A 20292-nucleotide genomic window follows, 5' to 3' on the forward strand; every position below is an offset into this window, starting at 1 on the left:
CATCAAAGCTGCCATGCTAAATCCCAGGCTATTCTGGCCCAAAATTCTTCCACAACCACTACCTGTCTCCTTAAAACTGACCCCTGAGAGGCAGACCAACAGTTGGAGTGCCCAATAAACGTTTCTTTCTACCAACAGATTGGTCTAATTCAGTGGTTTCATTGTGTCCTCACAGCACCAGGGTAAGAACTAAAGACACACAAACACAGTCATAGTTAAAATTCAATCACCAGGTTTAAAAAAAAATCTTTGAAATGTTAAGTAGTCAAGGGGAAAGTGGTCAAAACTAGGTATTATGAATCACAGACAAAGAAAGCATTTGCTAAAATATTTTATTATATTTAAACAAGGCTATTCAGGCCACTTACTCATACAATCTCTCCCACCCTCCCTCCATTCCTCCTAACTGCTGGAAAAGAAGATGGGAGGCAGTCCACTGTGAGTCTCTGTTTTTTTGTTTGTTTGTTTGGTTGGTTGGTTTTGTTTTTTATCCAAAAACAGTTTTCTGACACCTTGGGTAATCAGTGGCACATTTTTTATTTACACATTTCATGGATGCAGATTTTTAAAAAATGTATTTATTTCCTCCTTTATTAAGAGATACTATAGCTCATCTAACGTGTTACAGAGTCACAACAGAAGTAATTGCTTCACAATTTTCAATATACAAAAAAAATATGTAGCATTGAGCACAGACAATATAGTAATAACAAGGGTGTGTGTGTGAGTGGGGGGACAGACCAAGTTGGTATTAGGAATGAAACCTGGGTTCTGTACAAGAGTAACATGTCCTCTAAACCACTGAGCCATTCTTCTAGCACCAACATATCTAGATTTAAAAATGCATTATTTACAACACAGTGAATTGTCTCTAACAATGGTTCCAACAGTTTGACCACCTTAACATTATCAATATTTGTACATTTTGACTAAAGGTAAAGTATCTTTATATACAGGTCAATCCTAGATCTTTTTTTAGTTAAATACTTTGTCAACAAAAACAGTTTTTGGATTGCCCACCCAAAAAATTTGACATGAAAACGTATTAGTTATGAAATCTTGGCCATTAGTTTAGGCTTATTCCACTGACTCTTATAACTTAAATTAATCTGCTTTTATTAACCTATGATCTGCAATGTGGCTCAGGTACCTCTACTCTATACTGTATGTCCAACCTCTTCAGTATCTCCCTGGTGTCTCCTCCTCATCTTCATATCTTTCCCCAGAAATCCCACCTATCCTCTGCTGCCTAGTTATTGGTCATTCAGATTTTTACTAAACCAATCAGGAGGCACATCTTCACAGTGTACAAATAGATTATCCTACAACACTCTCCTGCTCTCCACATGATGCAGGGTTATCGCCACTTTCCCAAATGTTGCTGCCTCCAATTATGATCTCCCTTTTATCTACAATAAACTTCTTCCTCTACCATACATAAAAGCAGTCATGTCCTTTCCTTTTCCTTTTAGTACTTGCTTTCATTCATTAATTAGACTGTTTAATAAACATGTTTCCATAATTAACATTCGAAATCACCAGACCCAAATTAGCTTAAGGAGTAAGCTTAATATTCACGATACAATTAGTTTCACATAAGCTTACCGGAAGTTAAATCCAGAAACCGGTTTCATTATTTATTATTTAAAAAATCTGTATTATATTTTACCTTAACAAATAGACAAGGAAGGACTTGCTCCTATGTAGTCCAAAATGACTCAAATACATTCATACACACTAATACTCAGACATTTTTTTTAAAAAAGAAGATGCGTCAATCATAATAATCAGTGGTACACTGACTTTAAAACAGAAAAGCAAAATTAAACTGGCCAGAATTTTCTCCAGAAGCCCCAGGAACTGAGTTTAGTTTCATTACTATCCTTGAATCTGTTCTAAATTTGTAAAAGACTAGCCAATTGCAGCTCTCTCTAGGGGGTAGCAAACTAATAAAGATGTAGTATTTTCATGGCTATATAATCATGAACTATCTCTGCACCACCCTTGTCATCTCTCAAGAGAACACAAAACCTTTCCTGTCACATGACAGATGCCCTAAATAGTTCAATAGAACTCTAAATTTGTTCAAAAAAGCTTCAAAATTGACAAGGCCTGTTCTAAAAATAGCTTATTCTTAAATTATGGGGCTTTCCCTTTAATCACTCTAGAAAGTGTTCTCTCCTTGATCTGACAGACCCTTTCTGCACAGGTAACAACACGGAAAAAGCAAGTTTAAAACATAGGAGGTATAACCATCTCTTTCTGAAACTGTGAACTGCAGGAAGGTCAGAAGGGTATCTCCCTTACTCTGCAATCCAGGTTTCCAAGGAATTTGACACTCTGTCCTCCATCATCCTGGTCACTGTGTTTCTCTATTTTACAATAACCCCAATGTTGTTCAATGGATCCCCAAAAGACAAAACCAGTCAGCAAACGGTAACACCCCAAATGATTCAAAAGAATCGCCAAATTGCTCAAGACTTCAAAGACAAACAGGAAGGAAAGTGTGTGGTGCACTGATCAAGGAGAGTCTTAGCAAGGCTCAATCCTTACTCATCTTTCAGCATAGAAAGGTGAAAAGCAACTGTGCTGCAGTGGAAAAAGGAAAAAAATGTTCCAGGAGTAAAATGACTACAGCAGATGCTGGCTATGAGGAGCGAAGCAAAATGCTGCAGGCTATTTATGTTTCACTGCTGTAAGCAAGTGTGTTTGACCCATCTATACCTGCATTGGATATGTTTGATCATATGTGGGTAGGAGGTCCATAGGTAAGAAATACATCAGGATGTGTGCTTGTCCATGATTGGATGGTGGGGGCAGGATGTGGGAAGGGAATATGTCAGGATATAAGCTTGATGCTGATTGGACATGATGGGTAGTGCAGTGAATTGTGGGCTTTTCCTTTTTAAGGCCCTGCAAACTGTGACTCAGGGTCATTTTCTGGAAATTCAGAGATGGATCTGGCCAATATTTAATTAACCTTGCTTAAAATTGGGCTTTCAACTGTGGTGTAGGTGGTGGGATTAACTCTGGGAAATTCCATCTTTTCTCTTCACAAGGGATCAGCTCTGTGCCATGTAAGGCACAGCCGCTTGATGAGAGATGTCATTCTGTAAATATGTTTCTCTTATTGGTTAATGAATAAAGCACTGTTTGCCAATAGGAAATCAAAATAGGTGGGACTAGGAGACTAGGAGGATTCTGGGAGATGAAGTAGAAGATTCAAGAATCAAGAAGATTCAAGACTTGAGAGAAGAGGTCGTGACCCTCTCTCCAGTAAGATAAGACCACGTGGAAATACATTAGATTAATAGAAATGGGTTAATATTTAAGGCAGAGCTAACCAATAAGAAATACTAGTAACTGACCAACAGCTTTATATCTAATCCAGAGTCTCTGTGTGTTATTTGGGGCTGATGCAGCTGTGGAATCAGGCTGGCAGGAAAACTGCTGGTAACAGTGCAACGTGAGGCATAGCCACTCATCTTCCAGAAGGTAATTAAAAGAGCCAAACTAAAAATAGAAGGGCAGAAATAGGAGTTTTGCTCAACATGGTCACTTTGGGGAAAGGAACAAAGAGATCCAGGAGTCCTCCTGGAGCCCAGCTTCCAAGTATGTATTTAATGTCCTGAAGTTAGAATAACATTTAACTCAAAGGCTAAGGTTTTGCTTTTTTTTTTTTTTTTTATGCTGTGTATGTCTGGCTGTCCTGGATCTCCCTATATAGACCAGACCTAGAATTCACAGAGATCTGTTTCTCTGCCTCTTCACTGCTGGAATTCTAGCTTCGAACCAACACTCTTGGCAGATTTGCACATATGCAGGTGTAATTGCACCCACCATGTTTATCTGTGATTTAGTCTCATCCTATAAGGTGGTCTAACAAATTGGTAAAATTGTATGGAATCTCTTTCCAAAAGACAAGGTTCCTGTTCTGACTGGGACTTTTTCCTTCTGGCATGAGATTTCTAGGAGAGTTCCCATTTCTTTGGGGTTCATTGTTTCAGTAGTCTGAGAGCCATAATGAAAGACACTGTTGTCTCTTTAGAATATCTTCATTGGTGCCAAGCCTGTTCTAGATGAAGCTGGCCGTAAATTTCCAATATGCTTACATCTGCCTCCCAAGAGCTAGAATTATAGGCATATGCCACCACACAGAAAGTCTTTCCTAACATGAATCATACAACCAAAGGAAAGAAGTAAGAAGTAAATTTGAGTTTTTAAGATTTTTTTTCTACAAAACTCATATCTCAGGAGGAAGTCTTCAGGCCATAAAGAAAGCTATGGTGAACATTTTCTGTACACACTGTCAACACTAGCACTCAGTTATCCAAAGAAGTTTGTGTCATTTACCTGAGAGTTTCATCCCAGGAGAAAGGCTTTCTTGTTCCCCCATGCATCTGACGCTTTGGGGGGTTTTGACATGGATAACTCATATCAACACATTCCATCAGGATGTCACTCACGTAAGGCTTTCTCTGACCTTTACAAAACTGACTTTAAATGTAGTATTATGTGTAGAGAGCTGCGAAGTGCTGCGCCTTAAATATGGCCCTGGCTTCTGCCTTCCACCTTCCCAATGGTGAGCACTCAGTGTCATAAACAAGTCCTTATTTGGCTAAGCCTGTCCAGCTTGCTTGCTTCCATATAAGAGCAGCCTATCTACAGGGTCCACGTGGCTCACTAGGGTTGGTCAGCTCAAGGGGATTTAAGCCTGTGCAGGCGTTTCCCCAGAGTAAGAAGAAGAAGCATGTTCAAGGATCCTGATTAAACTGCTAGAAGAAGATTCTCCCCTGAGTTACATTTTTCCTTGCTGGTCGAAGTTCGGTGCAACGACTGGTAGCCTGTACCGGGACGGAGATCAGAACTTCTTGCAGTCAGGGCAGCCTTGGTAAGTTCCCAAGGTAAGGTGGGACAATAAACACCGCGTGGAAATAAGCAGCAATAAGGTTCCCTAGGAAGAATGAGACAATAAGGACAACGGGGATAAACGGCAATAAAGTCTCAGGCACTTGAGCGAGAGGTTCTAGCGAACCGAAAGTAAAATCTTTTTAAATGGGGACATCTCAGTCTCATCCAATTTTTCTGGCTCTTCTGGAGCTACTTTTGTCAAAGAAACTTAATATAAAGAAAAGCACATTAGTAAGGTTCCTGGGTGAATGTGATGCCATTGCACCTTGGTTCGCAGTTTCGGGAGACCTTATTTTAGCGGGCTGGGACAAGTTAGGCAGTGATCTTGACTTCGCTTGGGAACAAGGGACACTAAAGCCCGGAGTCATACCCGTTTGGAAGTTAGTGCGTAGCTGCATTGAGGACTAGAAATTCTGTAGAGAGGCAGTGGAAAAGGGGCATGCTGTGCTAGAAATGCTACAAGAAGAAAGATCAGAAGAGGTTAAGAGCACAGGGGAGTCTGATAGGGACAAAAATACTCTGAGGAGGAATTGCAGGCCCTAATAGAAAAGGTTCAGAAACAATCCCTTAGAGAACAGAGAGGGGAAGAAAAGGAGAAATGGCAATGTAAGGAGGAGGAGGATTCCCCCCCCCCCAATAAGGCCTTGGGCAGTGCCTCCTTATCAGATGGATGAAGGGCGGGGCCAAGGGACAGGGCATTCCTTTTGCCCTGAGGACTGGAGAGCTGTGCCAACTGACTTTGGTCTAGCCTTTCCAGTTTTCCAGGATGCCCAAGGCAATAGATATGAGGAGCTTTTAGACTTCAAGGTCATCAAGGCTTTGGCTGAATCTGTGAGAACATATGGGATTTCAGCTTCTTTTACTGTAGCCCAAGTTGAAGCCCTGAATTGACACTGTATGACTCCTAGTGTTAAGACAGAAACTTCCTGCCTAGAGATGCATCCATTATATGGATGATATATTGTTGGTGGCCAAGGATGAACACATTTTAGATCAGGCTTATGAAGATTTGGTTAAATTATTGGAAAAGAAAAGGTTATTTATAGCCCCTGAAAAGGTTCAAAAGGATAAGATTGTTAATTATTTAGGAGCCAAAGTGTATGAAAGACAAATTGTTCCTCAAAAGATTGAGTTGAGAACATTAAATTTGAAAACGTTAAATGATTTCCAGAAATTATTAGGAGATGTTAATTGGATTTGGAGTTATTTAAAGTTGCCAACTTATGAATTAAAGCCATTATATAATATATTAGTAGGGGATCCGGCTCTTGATTCTCCTAGGCAACTGACTGTTGAAGCGAGAGAAGTCTTATGTAAAGTTGAGGAAAGACTACAAAATGTATTTCTATCTAATTGGAAGGAATGTCAAGCTATCACGTTATGCATTCTCCCTACCTATAATCAGCCTACAGGGTTGTTATGGCAGGAAGGACCATTGCTTTGGATTTATCCCAAAATCTCCCCAGCGAAAGCAATAGAACATTATCCCACAGCAGTCGCTAGTTTGGCTCATAGTGGAATACAACAAAGCATTCAATTTTTTGGAGTGTCCCCGGCGCTACTTGAGGTGCCTTACTCCAGTCACCAGGTTAAGATCTTGTGTGGTACTATCGATAATTGGGCCATATTGCAATGTGGGTTTGATGGAATGATAGATAATAATTATCCAAAGCATCCTTTAATGTCATTTTTTTTAAGGAACATCCTGTGATTTTTCCAAAAGTAACTTCCTCAGTCCCACTTAGTGGGGCGCCGTATGTTTTTACTGATGGTTCAAAAACTGGTTGTGGGGAATATATGATTGCAAATAAGCCTCCTGTGCTCTGTCAATTTCAGCCAGGATCCCCTCAAATTGTGGAATTGAAAATTGTAGTGGAAGTATTCAAAATTTGCCCATTTGCATTTAATTTGATCTCAGATTCAGCATATGTGGTGAATACAGTAAAAATTTTGGAATTAGCAGGCCCTATTAAAATTAGTAGTGTTGTTTGTTCACTCTTACAATAGTTACAAAGATTAATTTGGTTGAGAAAGGAATGCTTTTATATTCAACATATTAGAGCTCATACGGGTTTGCCTGGGCCCTTAAGTGAAGGAAATGACATTGTTGATCAATGGACAAGGGTGGAATGTATTTTTTACAGCTCATCTTTAGATCAGGCTAGGCAATTCCATCAGTAATTTCATGTGAATGCAAGGACTCTTCAACAGAAATTCCATTTGTCCAGAGCAGATGCTCAACAGGTGGTTTTGAACTGTCCACAGTGTATAATATACCAACACCCACTTGGTGTGGGGGTAAACCCTAGGGGGTTAATGCCCCTAAAGATATGGCAGATGGATGTCACGCATATTTGAGAATTCGGAGCTTTGAAATATGTACATGTGTCTGTGGATACTTGTTCAGGTGTGGTACATGCTATGCTTTTAAGTGGAATAAAAGGCCGCAATGTCATTGGACACTGCCTGGAAGACTGGGAGGCTTGGGGAAAGCCTCAACAGCTTGGGGAAAGACCCATCAGCCTAAGTGGGTCCCTCATTGTTCGAGTAAACTAGGAGGTGGTTTCCTTCCCTGGACGGGATGTCAATCGGGAGAGGTTGTCTGGGCGAGCAAGGGATATTTTACCTTCTCGCCAGGAATTAGTACCAGCTTCAATAAAATCTTTGCTGGGAGAACCTTTACTGGTCAGGATCCACAGCAGATGGATATTTCCAACCCTTTTGATCTCTGGCTCTTGTACGGCATTAATGGCAGCTGCACAGATTTGTCCCCTTTCCTTATGATAAGGGGCGGAGTTCATGGGGTGGCTGAATTTGCTTGGTCTACCTCTGAGCGTTTTTGCTGAATGGTTCAATCCTATTCCTCCTCAACCTAACGGATGGATTCCCGTGCCTGTTGATGCCCCAAGTGCTATGACGGTGTTTAGACAGCAGAGAGATTTTGGCATTACAGCAGCCATAGTTGCAGCTATCTCTTTTGCAGTTGTGGGTTCAATCATGGCTGCCGTGGCCATGAGCATATTGATACAGACAGCCTCTAAGTTAAATGAATTGTCCAAGAATGTGGCTACTGCCTTGGATGCTCAGTCCACATTTGGTGTTCAGTTGAATGGAGGTCTTATGATTGTGAACCAAACAATTGATCTGGTGCAGGAGCAAATAGACACTTTGTGGCAGTTGGCACAAATAGAATGTGAATGGAAGATGACAAGGCTATGTGTGACCTCTGTGCCATATCAAAAGTATCAGTGGCTGCCAATATGTCTAACCAGCTTTCTCAGTATCTTTTAGGCAATTGGTCCAGCGAATTCGATAAGTTAATACAGGTCCTGAGATTTTTCATCGTGCATGCGAATTCCACCTGGGTCGACATCTTGGTTGCAGAGGGACTATCTACATGGATCACTCAAGCCATGAACCACCTGAAAGAGTGGGCGGGAATGGGAGCCATGGCTATTTTCTTGCTGCTTATCTCCTTTGTGGGCCTGTGGTGCCTTTGCAGGCTGAGGCTTGCTGCTCAGAGGCAGTATGCAGCTATGGTTGTCCAGGCATTTACAGCCATTGAGGCAGGGCAGTCCCCCCAGGCATGGCTCGCAGTCATGAATAAGAATTGATCCTTCACACTCAGGTTGTATGGCTTAGCACTGCACTCCGAGTTGGCTCTGGAAGCTAGCAACTCCAAGAAGGGCAAGTCTGGTTGCATGTGGGTTGGTGTCCGAGGCCCCACCTCCAGGAAAAAGACACTGGACGGGTGTGGCACTGACTTGGCTGACTACTAGGATTCAGGGTCATTACAATGTCCACTACATTACTGGAGATCAGTCCACTACCCTTGCCTGTTACATTAATAAAACAAAAAGGGGGAACTGTAGAGAGCTGCGAAGTGCCTCCCCTTAAAGATGGTGCTGGCTTCTGCCTTCCAGTCTTCCACCTTCCCGATGGTGACTGTTCTCTGTCATAAACAAGTCCTTATTTGGCTAAGACTGTTCAGCTTGCTTGCTTCCATATAAGAGCAACCTATCTGCAGGGTCCACGTGGCTTACTAGGGTTGGTCAGCTCAAGGGGATTTAAGCCTGTGCGGGCATTTCCCCAGAGTAAGAAGAAGAAGAAGCATGTTCAAGGATCCTGATTTAACTGCTAGAAGAAGATTCTCCCCTGAGTTGCGTTTTTTCTTTGCTGGTCGAGGTTGGCCGTGATGATTATGCAAGCCATATTTTCATTAAAAATATGATGAAAAGTGGGGCTGGAGAGATGGCTTAATAGTTAAGAATACTCACTGCTCTTGGAGAAGACCTGGGTTCAGTTCCCAGCACTCACCTCAGGTGAGTAACAATTGTCTGTAATGCCAATTCCAGGGGATGCAATATCCTGTTCTGGCTTCTACACAGATGTGTGTGTGAATAGGTAATTGAATGGATTTTCATGTACTGATACAACTTTTAAGGTCAATTTGTAATGTGTATATTTCTCCTCTTGTTAAGGTGTTGTGTTTATAAGCTCATTTAAAAATGTAATGTATAATTTAGTACAGACTATAGTCACCTATAATAGTCAAAATATATAGTTAAGTTAATTAGGTTTTCCAGATATACAGATATATATTTCTTTAGTTTGATTGTTTGTTTTTTATTTTAAATATCAATACAAGTTCCCTCTCCTTCCCTCTCTCGCTCCATTCCTCCCTTGCTCCCTCTTTCCTTCTCTCCCACCCTCCCATTCACCCCACCATCCCTCCCATCCCCCCCCACTCCATATGTAGGGTGATCATCCAAAAGGGGTCATCTAAATCTGTCAAATCATTTGGAATAGGGACTAGGTCTTCCCACCTGCCTTTAGGTTAAGGCAGTATCCCTCCATGGTGAATGTGCTCCCAAAGTCCTTTGGTGCACCAGGGATACATCCTTGTTCCACTGTCTGAGGTCCCTTAGGCTGCCCAGGCCTTCTAACTGAGACCCGTGTCCACGGGGTCTGACTAAGGCCAATGCTGGATTCACAGCTATCAGTCTGGGGTACCATTAGCTCCTCCTTGTTCAGGTCAGCTCTCTCTGTGTGTTTCTGTAGCCGTTCTTGCCTCCCTCTCTGCATCTGGATTCCAGGAGTTCTGACTAGTATTTAGTTATGGGTGTTTGCTTCTGTTTCCACCAGCTACTAGATGAGGGTCTATGATGGTAGATAACTTAGTCATCAATCTCATTATTCAGGGAAGGGCATTTATGGTAGCCTTTCCACTGTTGCTCAAATTGGGGTCAGACTTGTAGGTCTCTGAACATTTCTCTAGAGTCAGTTTTCTCTTCAAACCTATAATGGCTCCCTCTTTCATTCTCTCTCTCTCTCTCTCTCTCTCTCTCTCTCTCTCTCTCTCTCTCTCTCTCTCTCTCTCTCTGTGTCACATCTATTCCTCCCCTGACTCAATCTTCCTAGTTCCACGGGCGTTCCTCTCCTCCCCTTCACTTTCACCTACCTCCCTCTCCACTCACTGTCCCCCCTCACTTCCAATAGGCTAGAAGAGCATCTCCATTTCCCCTTCTGTGTGGGACCATGTATGACACTCTTAGAATCCTCCTTGAATCCTAGTTCCTCTGGTGGTGTGAATTATAGGCTGGCAATCCTTTGCTCTAGGTCTAAAATTCATATATGAGTTAGTACATACCATGTTCCTCTTTTTGTGAGTGGGTTACCTCATTCAGGATGGTTTCTTCAAGTGCCACCCATTTGCCTGTGAATTTCAGGATTCCACCCCCCCCAGACTAGTATTTCATTGTGAAAATATGTCACATCTTCTTTATCCATTATTCAGTTGAGAGACATTTAGCTTGCTTCCAGGTTGTTGCTATTACAAATAATGCTGCTATGAACATAGTTGAACACAGGTCTTTGTTGCATGGATGTGGATCATTTGGGTATATGCCTAAGAGAGGGATTGCCAGGTCCTGTGGTAGACTGTTTCCAATTTTCCAGAGAATCTGCTATACTTATCTCTAAAATGGCTGTACAAGTTTGCATTCCCATCAGCAGTGGAGCACTGTTCACCTTTCTTCACATCCTCTCCAGCATAATGTTATTGGTATTCCTAAATTTAGCCATTCTGGCAGGCATAAGATAGTATCTCAGTGTTGTTTTGATTTGCATTTCCCTGATAGCTAAGGATGTTGAGCACTTTCTTAAGTGTTTTTCAGCCAGTTTTGATTTCTTCTATTGAGAATTCTCTCCTCAGTCCTGTACCTCATTTTTAATAGGGTTACTTGGTGTCTTGGTGACTAGTTTCTTGAGTTCTTTGCATATATTGGAGATCAGCCCTCTGTCAGATGTAGGATTGGTGAAGATTTTTTCCCAGTCTGTGGGCTGCTGTTTGGTCTTGTCGACTGTGTCCTTTGCCTTGCAGAAGCTTCTATGTTTGAGAAGGTCCCATTTATTAATTGTCGATCTCAGTGACTGTACTACTGGAGTTATGTTGATGAAGTGGTCTCCTGTAGCAATTTGTTCAAGGGTACCTCCTACTTTCTCTTCTAAGAGGTTCAGTGTGGCTGGATTTATGTTGAGGTCTTTGATCCATTTGGACATGAGTTTTGGGCATGGTGATAGACATGGGTCTATCTGCAGTCTTCTACACACCATCACGCAGTTGTGCCAGCACCATTTGTTGAAGATGCTGTCCTCCTCCCCTTGCATACTTTTAGCTATTTTGTCAAAAAACAGGTGTTCATAGGTGTGTGGGTTAATGTCAGTATTTTGGATTTGATTCCATTGGTCTATCTGTCTATTTTGTGCCAATACCAGCATATTTTCAGGACTATAGCTCTGTAGTAGAGCTTAAAATTTGGGATGGCGATGCCTCCTGAAGTTCCTTTATTGTATAGAGTTGTTTGGCTATCCTGGGTCTTTTTCTTCTCCACATAAAGTTGAGTATTGTTCTTTCAAGGTTTGTGGAGAATTGTGCTGGGATTTTGTTGGGGATGGCATTGAATCTGTAGATTGCTTTTGGCAAGATTGCCATTTTTACTATGTTTATCCTAACTATCAAAGAACATAGGAGATCTTACCATTTACTGGTATCTTCTTTAATTTCTTTCTTTAAAGACACAAAGTTCTTACTACATATGTCTTTCACTTGTTTGGTAAGCATTACCCCAAGATACTTTATGTTGTTTGTGGCTATTGTAAAGGGTGATGTTTCTCTGATTTCTTTCTCAGCCCTTTTTACATCTGTATATAGTAGGGCTACTGATTTTTTTTTAGTTTATCTTGTATCCTGCTAGTTTCCTGAAGGTGTTTATCAGCTGTAGGAGTTCCCTGGTAGAGTTTTTTGGGTTGCTTATATAAACTATCGTATCATCTGCAAATAGTGAAAGTTTGCCTTCTTCCTTTCCAATTTTTTATCCCCTTGGTCTCCTTTTGCTGTCTTATTGCTTTAGCTAGAACTTCAAGTACAATGTTGAAGTAATAATGAAGAGAGAGGACAGCCTGTCTTATGTCTGATTTTAGAGGAATCACCTTAAGCTTCTCTCCTTTCAGTTTGATGATGGCTGTTGGTTTACTGTATATTGCTTTTATTATGTTTAGGTTTGTTCCTGTTATCCCTGATCTCTCCAAGACCTTTATCATGAAAGGGTGTTGAATTTTGTCAAAGGCTTTTTCAGCATCTAGTGAGATGACCAGGTGGATCACATTGTTAGATTTTCATATGTTGAACCATCCCTGCAACCCAGGGTCATGGGGGATGATGTCTCTGATGTGTTCTTGGGTTCAGTTTGCCAGTATTTTATTGAGTATTTTTACATCAATGTTCATAAGGGGCATTGGTCTGTAGTTTTCTTTCTTAGTTGTGTCTTTGTGTGGCTTGGGTAGCAAGGTAATTGTGGCCTTGTAAAAAGAGTTTGGTGATGAAACTTCTGTTTCAATTGTATGGAAAAAGTTGAAGAGTATTGGAATTAGCACTTCCTTGAATTTCTGGTGGAAGACTGCACTGAATCCATCTGGCCTGGTTTTTTTTTTTTTTTTTTGGTTGGGAGGCTTTTGATGGCTGCTTCTATTTCATTAGGGGTTATGTCTATTTAAGTTGTTTATCTGTTCTTGATTTAATTTTGGTGATAGTTATCCAGAGATTAGTCCATTTCCTTTGAATTTTCAAATTATGTGGAGTACAGGTTTTTAAAATATGGCCTGCAAATTGTCTGGATTGTTGTTATCCTTTTCGTTTCTGATTTTGTTAATTTGAATGTTCTCTCTTTGCTTTTTTGTTAGTTTGGATAAAAGTTTGTCTATCTTTTACATTTTCTTGAAAAACCAACTCTTTGTTGCATTTTTTTTGTATTGTTTTCCTGGTTTCTACTTTATTGATTTCAGCTCTCAAATTGATTATTTCCTGGAGTCTTCTCCTCTGGGATGAGTTTGCTTCTTTTCCTTTTAAGACTTTCAGGTGTGCTGTTAATTCTCTAATGTGACTATACTCTTTTCTTCATATGGGTACTTATTGCAATGAACTTCCCTTGTAACACTGCTTTCAAGGTTTCCCATATGTTCAGGTATGTTGTGTCCTCATTCTCGTTGAATTCACCCAGGTATGGTGCAATTGTGCATTGTTCAGTTTCCAAGAGTTTGTAGGGTTTCTGCGATTTGTGTTGTTGTTGAATTCCAACTTTAAAGCATGGTGGTCTGATAAGATACAGGGGAATATTCCAGTTTTTTTTTTTGTATCTGTTGTAGTTTGCCATGTTGCCTAGTATGTGGTCGAGTGTAGAGAATATTTCATGTGGACCAGAGAAGGTATATTCTTTTGTGTTTGGATGGAATGTTCTATAGATGTCTGTTAAACCCAATTGAGACAACTTCTGTTAGGTTCTGTCTGTTGGTTCTGTCTAGTGGTGAGATTGGGGTGTTGAATTCTCCCACTACAAGTATGTGAGGTTTTATGTGAGCTTTGAATTTTAGTAGCATTTCTTTTACAAATGTTGGTGCCTTTGTATTAGGGGCATACATGTTCAGAAATGAGACTTTGTGCTGATGGATTTCTCCTGTGATGAATATGAAATCACCATCTTCATCTCTTTTCATTGATTTTGGTTTGAAATCTAACTTGTTAGATATTAGGATAGCTATACATGTTTGCTTCTTGGGTCCATTTGTTTGGAATATATTTTCCCAACCCTTTACCCTGTGGAGATGTCTGTTTTTGAAGCTTAGATGTGTTTCTTGTATGCAGCAGAAGGATGGATTTTGTCTTCATATCCATTCTGTTAGCCTGCGTCTTTTTATAAGCGAATTAAGACCATTAATGTTGAGGGAAAGTAAGGACCATTGGTTGTTAATGCTTGTTTGTTTTAGATTTGTTGTTGGCAGTGGTATTGTGCATATATTTGCCCTGCTTTACCCTTTTGTTCTGGTGAAGTGTGTTTATCTATTGCCTATGTCTTTTTTTTTTTTTAGCATAATTAATTTCCTTGGGTTAGAGTTTTCCTTCCAGGACTTTCTGTAGGGCTGTATTTCTAGATATGTATTGTGAAAATCTTGCTTTGTCATTATATATCTTGTTTTCTCTGTCTATACTGATTGAGAGTTTTGCTGGGTATAGTAGCCTGGGCTTGCCTTCGTGGACTCTTAGTACTTTTAAACATCTATCCATGACTTTCTAATCTTGAGAATTTCTATGGAGAAATCAGGTGTGATTTTGATAGGTCTGCCTTTATATGTTACCTGACCTTTTCCCTTCGCTGCTCTTAATATTCTTTCTTTATTCTGTATGTTAGGTTTTTGATTATTATGTGTCAAGGGGTCTCTGGCAGGGTCCTGGAGCTCCAGCAGAGGACCAGTGGTGGGGGTCAGAGATCAGGTATACAGGGACTCAGGGTGGTCCAGCAAGAATAGGCAAGTCTAGCATTCTTAGAGCAGCTCCACGAAGTTCCCTAGTGTTGGCAGGATTGTTGGATCTGAGCTCTGTTCCTGTGCTCAACCAGAGCAGTGGGGCAGTGGGCTAGGTAGGGAAGAGGGTGAGAAGAAAGCAGGCTCTGTGCAGGTGTGTGTGTGTGTGTGTGTGTGAGAGAGAGAGAGAGAGAGAGAGAGAGAGAGAGAGAGAAAGAGAGAGAGAGAGCGCACCAGGAGCACTCTCACTGGGGACAGGACACAGGGAGCAGCAAGATTTGGGGCCAATCCAGGGAGTTCCCAGGGAAGGGTGTGTGTTTGGAGGGGGTGATTCAACCTGATCTGGTCCCAGACTCACTTCCAGCAGATGTCAGTCAATGGGGGGCAAAGATCAAGCAGTTTGGTCTCGTAGGGACAGGCAGGTCTCCAGCAGAGGCCTGTCGATGAGGTCTCTGGAAGAGGCCTCCAGCAGAGGCCTGGTAATGGGGGTCAAAGATCAGTCAGGCCCAGATATATATTTCAAATGGATAGCTATTCTTCAAGTGTTTCATAGACCTACAGAATATGGCATTTAAAATTGTTTAGGATTTTTCTTGACAGTGAGATGTATATGCTCCTGGCAACACCACCTGCATCAGGAAGGAAGATTGACATTGAAGAAACTTGTTATGGAGTTTACTCCCAATATGATAGACTAGCCATTTGGACAAGAAACTGCTATTGTCTGGACTGTTTCACTTTATGCTCTATAAACTGGACAGGCAGAACCCACAAATGTGACTGCTAAAACAAGATGGACATTGTTACAGGATTCCTGCTTCATGGAAGAGTCTGCCAGACATTCTACAGGACACAGAGAAAAGTGACTGACAAACTGCCAATACAGGTGGACATTGTAAAGATTACTGCTTTGCTGAGGAATCTGCCAGGCATACTATGACCTATGGGACAAAGATGGATGCACTAATTGACAGAGGATCTTCAGGTGACAGAACAGGCAGCAAGTTGTCTCTTGTCATTTCTAGAGTTTATATATTATCCTTCTGTGGTCTTTGAGGGAGTTGAAGATAGATAGTTGTAGTTATAGTTTTCCTTAGTTATGATTAAAGATAAGTTATATATAAGACTTTAGACTCACAAAGATAGGGTAGATGATAGAATATTTGTTTTAGCTCCTCCTTGTTCAGGTAAGCTGTCTCTATGTGTTTCTGCCACCTGGTCTTGTCCTTTCCCTCTGCATCTGAGTTCTATTTCGACTCAGTGTTTATGTATGGGTGTTTGCTCCTGTTCCCAACAGGCATTAGTTGAGGGTTCCATCGATAAGTTAGTTGTTGATCTCACTCTCCAGGAAGGGTATTTATGATAGCCTTTCCACGGAAGCTCAAATTGTTAGTCTGATAGCTGGGAAGCCAGCATGGGACTGACTCAGGCCCCCTTGAATATGGGTCCTCAGCCAGAAGGACTGAGCAATCTAAGAGACCTCAGACAGTGGAGCCAGGATGTTTCCCTGGTGCACAAAAGGACTTTGCGAACACATTCCCCATGGAGGAATAACTGCCTTAATCTAGAGACAGGAGAGAATCCCTAGTTCCTACTTCACATGACCTGTCAGACCTACATGACCCCTACTGGATGACATTCCCCTACATATGAACTTCGGGTGGGGGGATGGGAAGGTGGTTAGAGTGCATGTGAGAGGGCAGAGAGAGTAAAAGGGAGGGAAGGAGGGAGGGAGGAAAGGAGGGAGGAAGGGAAGTTGGGAGGGAGGGAGGGAGAGGGAACTGGGATCGACATGTAAAATAATAAATTAAAAAAAAAATGTTTTGACTCCAAAATTTAAGTTCAAGGACAAGTTACTGGGGAAAAGGATTTCTACTTTTGTCTCCACAGAAAATGAAAAGATGTGGATTCCTTCCAGACTAATGTGGTTTGATCAAGCCAGACCACCTGAAACAGAGTACCAGGTGATCCTACATTCAAAACAGCTGGACAAAGCAGCCTGACAGACTACAGCCAGGATTTCTGAATCTTCTTCAAATCTCCCATGACAGCGCCCCTTACCAGCAGGAAGTAGTTTGGAAAGAACGACGCCCAAATTCCCAAATATTGTGTATAAATGTTTGTTTTCATTTAAATGGACTTGGTTATATAAAATAAAAAAAAAGAATATTTGTAACTAAATATTGCTATCTATATTTCTTATTTTCTTATTTGATAACTGTTTTGTTATATATTTTACTATGTTAAAGTTAAAACCCTTCTTATATTTTAAAGAGAAAAGAGGAGATGATGGGAGATGTTATTCTGTAAATATGTTTCTTTTGTGGTTATTGAATAAAGCACTGTTGGCAAATAGGAAGGCAATATAGGTGTGACTAGCAGACAAGGAGGATTCTGGGAGATGTAGTAGAGGAGATTCAAAATGTTGGGACTTGAGAAGAAGGTCTGAACCCTCTCTCAGGTAAGATAAGACAAGGTGGAAACACTTAGATAACTAGAAATGGGCTAATATTTAAGACAGAGCTAGCCAATAAGAAATGCTTATAACTGGCCAACAGCTTTATATCTAATACACTGTCTCTCTGGGTTTTTTGGGGCTGATGTGGCTCTGAGACCAGGCTGGCAGGAAAACTGCTCATAACAAATAGGTACAAGTATACACATAGATAATAGTAAACAAATTAATATCTTTTAAAATGATGGAAAGTGCCCATATCATTAAACTGTCTTTGAAAACGTGTCTATATCTGTACCCTTTCATCTTCTCTAGGAGAGGTCTATAATTTACACAGTGTAGCAAACTTCCTAAGCTCTTGGTTTGTCTCTTCTATATCTTCAATGCTTTGATGGCAATATTTGATGGTATACCTTTGGGTAAGTACCTCTCTGATCTGCTGACCTAAAGTCCCACGTGAGCAATCATCAGTTACAGTGATACACATGCTTTTAAAGTTTCTGGTTTTGATGCCAAACTCTCTTCCCTAAAGGCTGTCCCAGTTTATATGCTGATTCACGGCGAGAGTAACTGTTTGAACACATGAACTATTTTATCCCAGCACAAGAGTAACAACAGATGCTGTAAGAAAAACAAAGCCCCAGGCCCTTTCACACACACTTGCCTTACTTCAACACTGGCTTAATTTACAATTCAACACAATCAAAGATTCTAGTATGTTTGCTTGGTTCACTCAAGGCTAATGAGAGAGAGAGAGAGAGAGAGAGAGAGAGAGAGAGAGAGAGAGAGAGAGAGAGAGAGAGAGAGAGAGATTGAGAACTATCCAAACTTTGTGAATTCTATCAAAGTCTCAAGGGCATTGCCTTTTCAAATTGATCTTTTCATCTTTGATACCTGACTCCCACCTGGTGTGTTGTATGTCCTGGCTTCACTATCACACTACTCTCTAGTTTGGGAAGGGTGATTTAGGGTGCTGAAGACTGAGAATGTGTTAATGCTCTGAATACTTTACAGGTATATCTTATCTTTCATGTGCCAAAAAAAATCTGCTTGGGGATAAAGATGGGAATTCCACACTCCATCACAAAGATCACAAAGTAGCTAGTTTTAAACTGCTTTCGAATGAGCATTTCAGAAGCTACCTTAAAATGTTTGTGTTACTAGTACTAGAGTTGGCTCTTACAGAGAACCCAGGTTCATTTCCCAGGTTTTATAAATTGGCTCACAACCATGTGTTTTGGTGATATCTTGCTGCATGAATATAGCCTTTCTGAAGGTCAGAGAATGGAGCTTGCCACTAGCTAACAATAGAGGTTTGGAGGTCTGAACAGACAGACAGGAAGTGAGCTAGCTGGGCAGAAAAAGGATATAAGCAGGGAGAAACAGGAACTTGCTCTCTTGTCTGCTAAGGTGCTAAGGAGGTAAGGTGTGGAAGTGGCTTTCTCCTTCTCTCTGATCTCTCAGTATTTTTCCTCTGTGTGTGACTCTAGGTTTTTGTTATCTAGACCAATTAAGAACTTCATTTGTAATCTGTAACCCGTGTTTCCAGGAATCCATTGATCTCTTCTGCTCTGCACTATTGCCAGACATGCACATGATGTACATAAATAAATGCAAACACAACATTCACTACTCATAACATAAATATAAATGGAAATTTAAAACAAAAAACAAGGAAAGAAATAAAAATTGGAAAAAATGAGAAAGAAAATTTCAAAAAGCTGAGTATTTCTGAAAATGGTTGTGTGCTTAGCTGCTGCACAATTTGCCTATGCTCATAGCACCTGTAAGAAATATCCTACTTAAACCCTACGAAGAAAAGTCCAGTCCATGTCAAACAAATCCCACTTCCTTTGGTGGACTTAAATCCTAAGAAAAGGGGTTCCAGTCCAGTCCATGTCAAACAAATCCCACTTCCTTGGCGCTCTGCTCATGAGACTCCTGAAAGCACCACTTTCCGAAAGTGAAAAGGCCACACTGGCTCCATCAGCAGCAGCAAGAGTGAACCTGAAGTTGCTGTGTGACTGAACCATCAAACATGAGTGCCTCCCTGCCTGATGACTCTCCCACTTCTTGTGACATCCCCCTACTTCTGTCTCCTGCATAGATTAGCTATAAAATGTGTTTATTTATATTCACCCATCTTTCTACTCACTTCCCTTTTAATTTTACCCACTTTTCCTTCTCTTCTGTTTGTGTGGAACAGATACACATTTTCTCCTTTTCTAACCAGTGAAAGTCCCTTCAAAAACATCTAGAGTGCATCAATGACTCAAATAGGGGTCATAATCACAGAATGTGTAAATCCTATAGGGGCTTTGAGAATAAAGCTATTGCAGGTTTGGTTTACTATAGAATGCCCTCAGGTTTTTATTTTATTTTGTTTTTGACTATGATGTACATGACTTGAGGTCTTTCTTTTCACAGGTTTTAAGGCCACAGTTCGTTGTGGTCGTTTTCACATCCAAAGAAGTTTATAGTCTTGAGCTGGGTGCATTGTTCTCTTCTCCTCTCTCTGAAAGACCTTCCTTCAGTGACTGACCTCTTTAATGTCCTTGGAGGAAGGGCATCACAACCTCCATGATGTACTAAGTAATGACATGCCTTTTCATTCTTTTATTCTTATGATTCTCCCTCTCTGTTACTATGTTGACCAAAAAGAATCAATTTATTCACATTGATAGCATCAGGAAATAAGATCATTTCTTATGTATCTTACTGCAGTCTATCAGCACAAAAATCACACAGTTTATAACAAGGTTCAGTTATATTAGCACTATTGACATTTTGAGCTATCGTTCTTGATGGTTGTGACATATACTATAAAATGTTTAGCAGTATCCTTAACCTCTGCCTACTGGCTAAGATTCATACCTTACTTGGTTGTAATAATAAAATGTCTTCAGAATCTAAATGTCTCAGGTAACAGCCATCTCAATTTGGACTTATTGGTACATAGAACATGAATGTTCTCAAACAGATATAAGCTTAAATAAAGCTTCATTTAGTTTACTCTCTATTAGTTACCAAAGTACCAATTATACTGGCTATAAAACCAGTATAATTCATCA

The sequence above is a fragment of the Phodopus roborovskii genome, unplaced genomic scaffold, assembly GCF_943737965.1.
Source record: "Phodopus roborovskii unplaced genomic scaffold, PHOROB, whole genome shotgun sequence".
Lineage (NCBI taxonomy): Eukaryota > Metazoa > Chordata > Mammalia > Rodentia > Cricetidae > Phodopus > Phodopus roborovskii.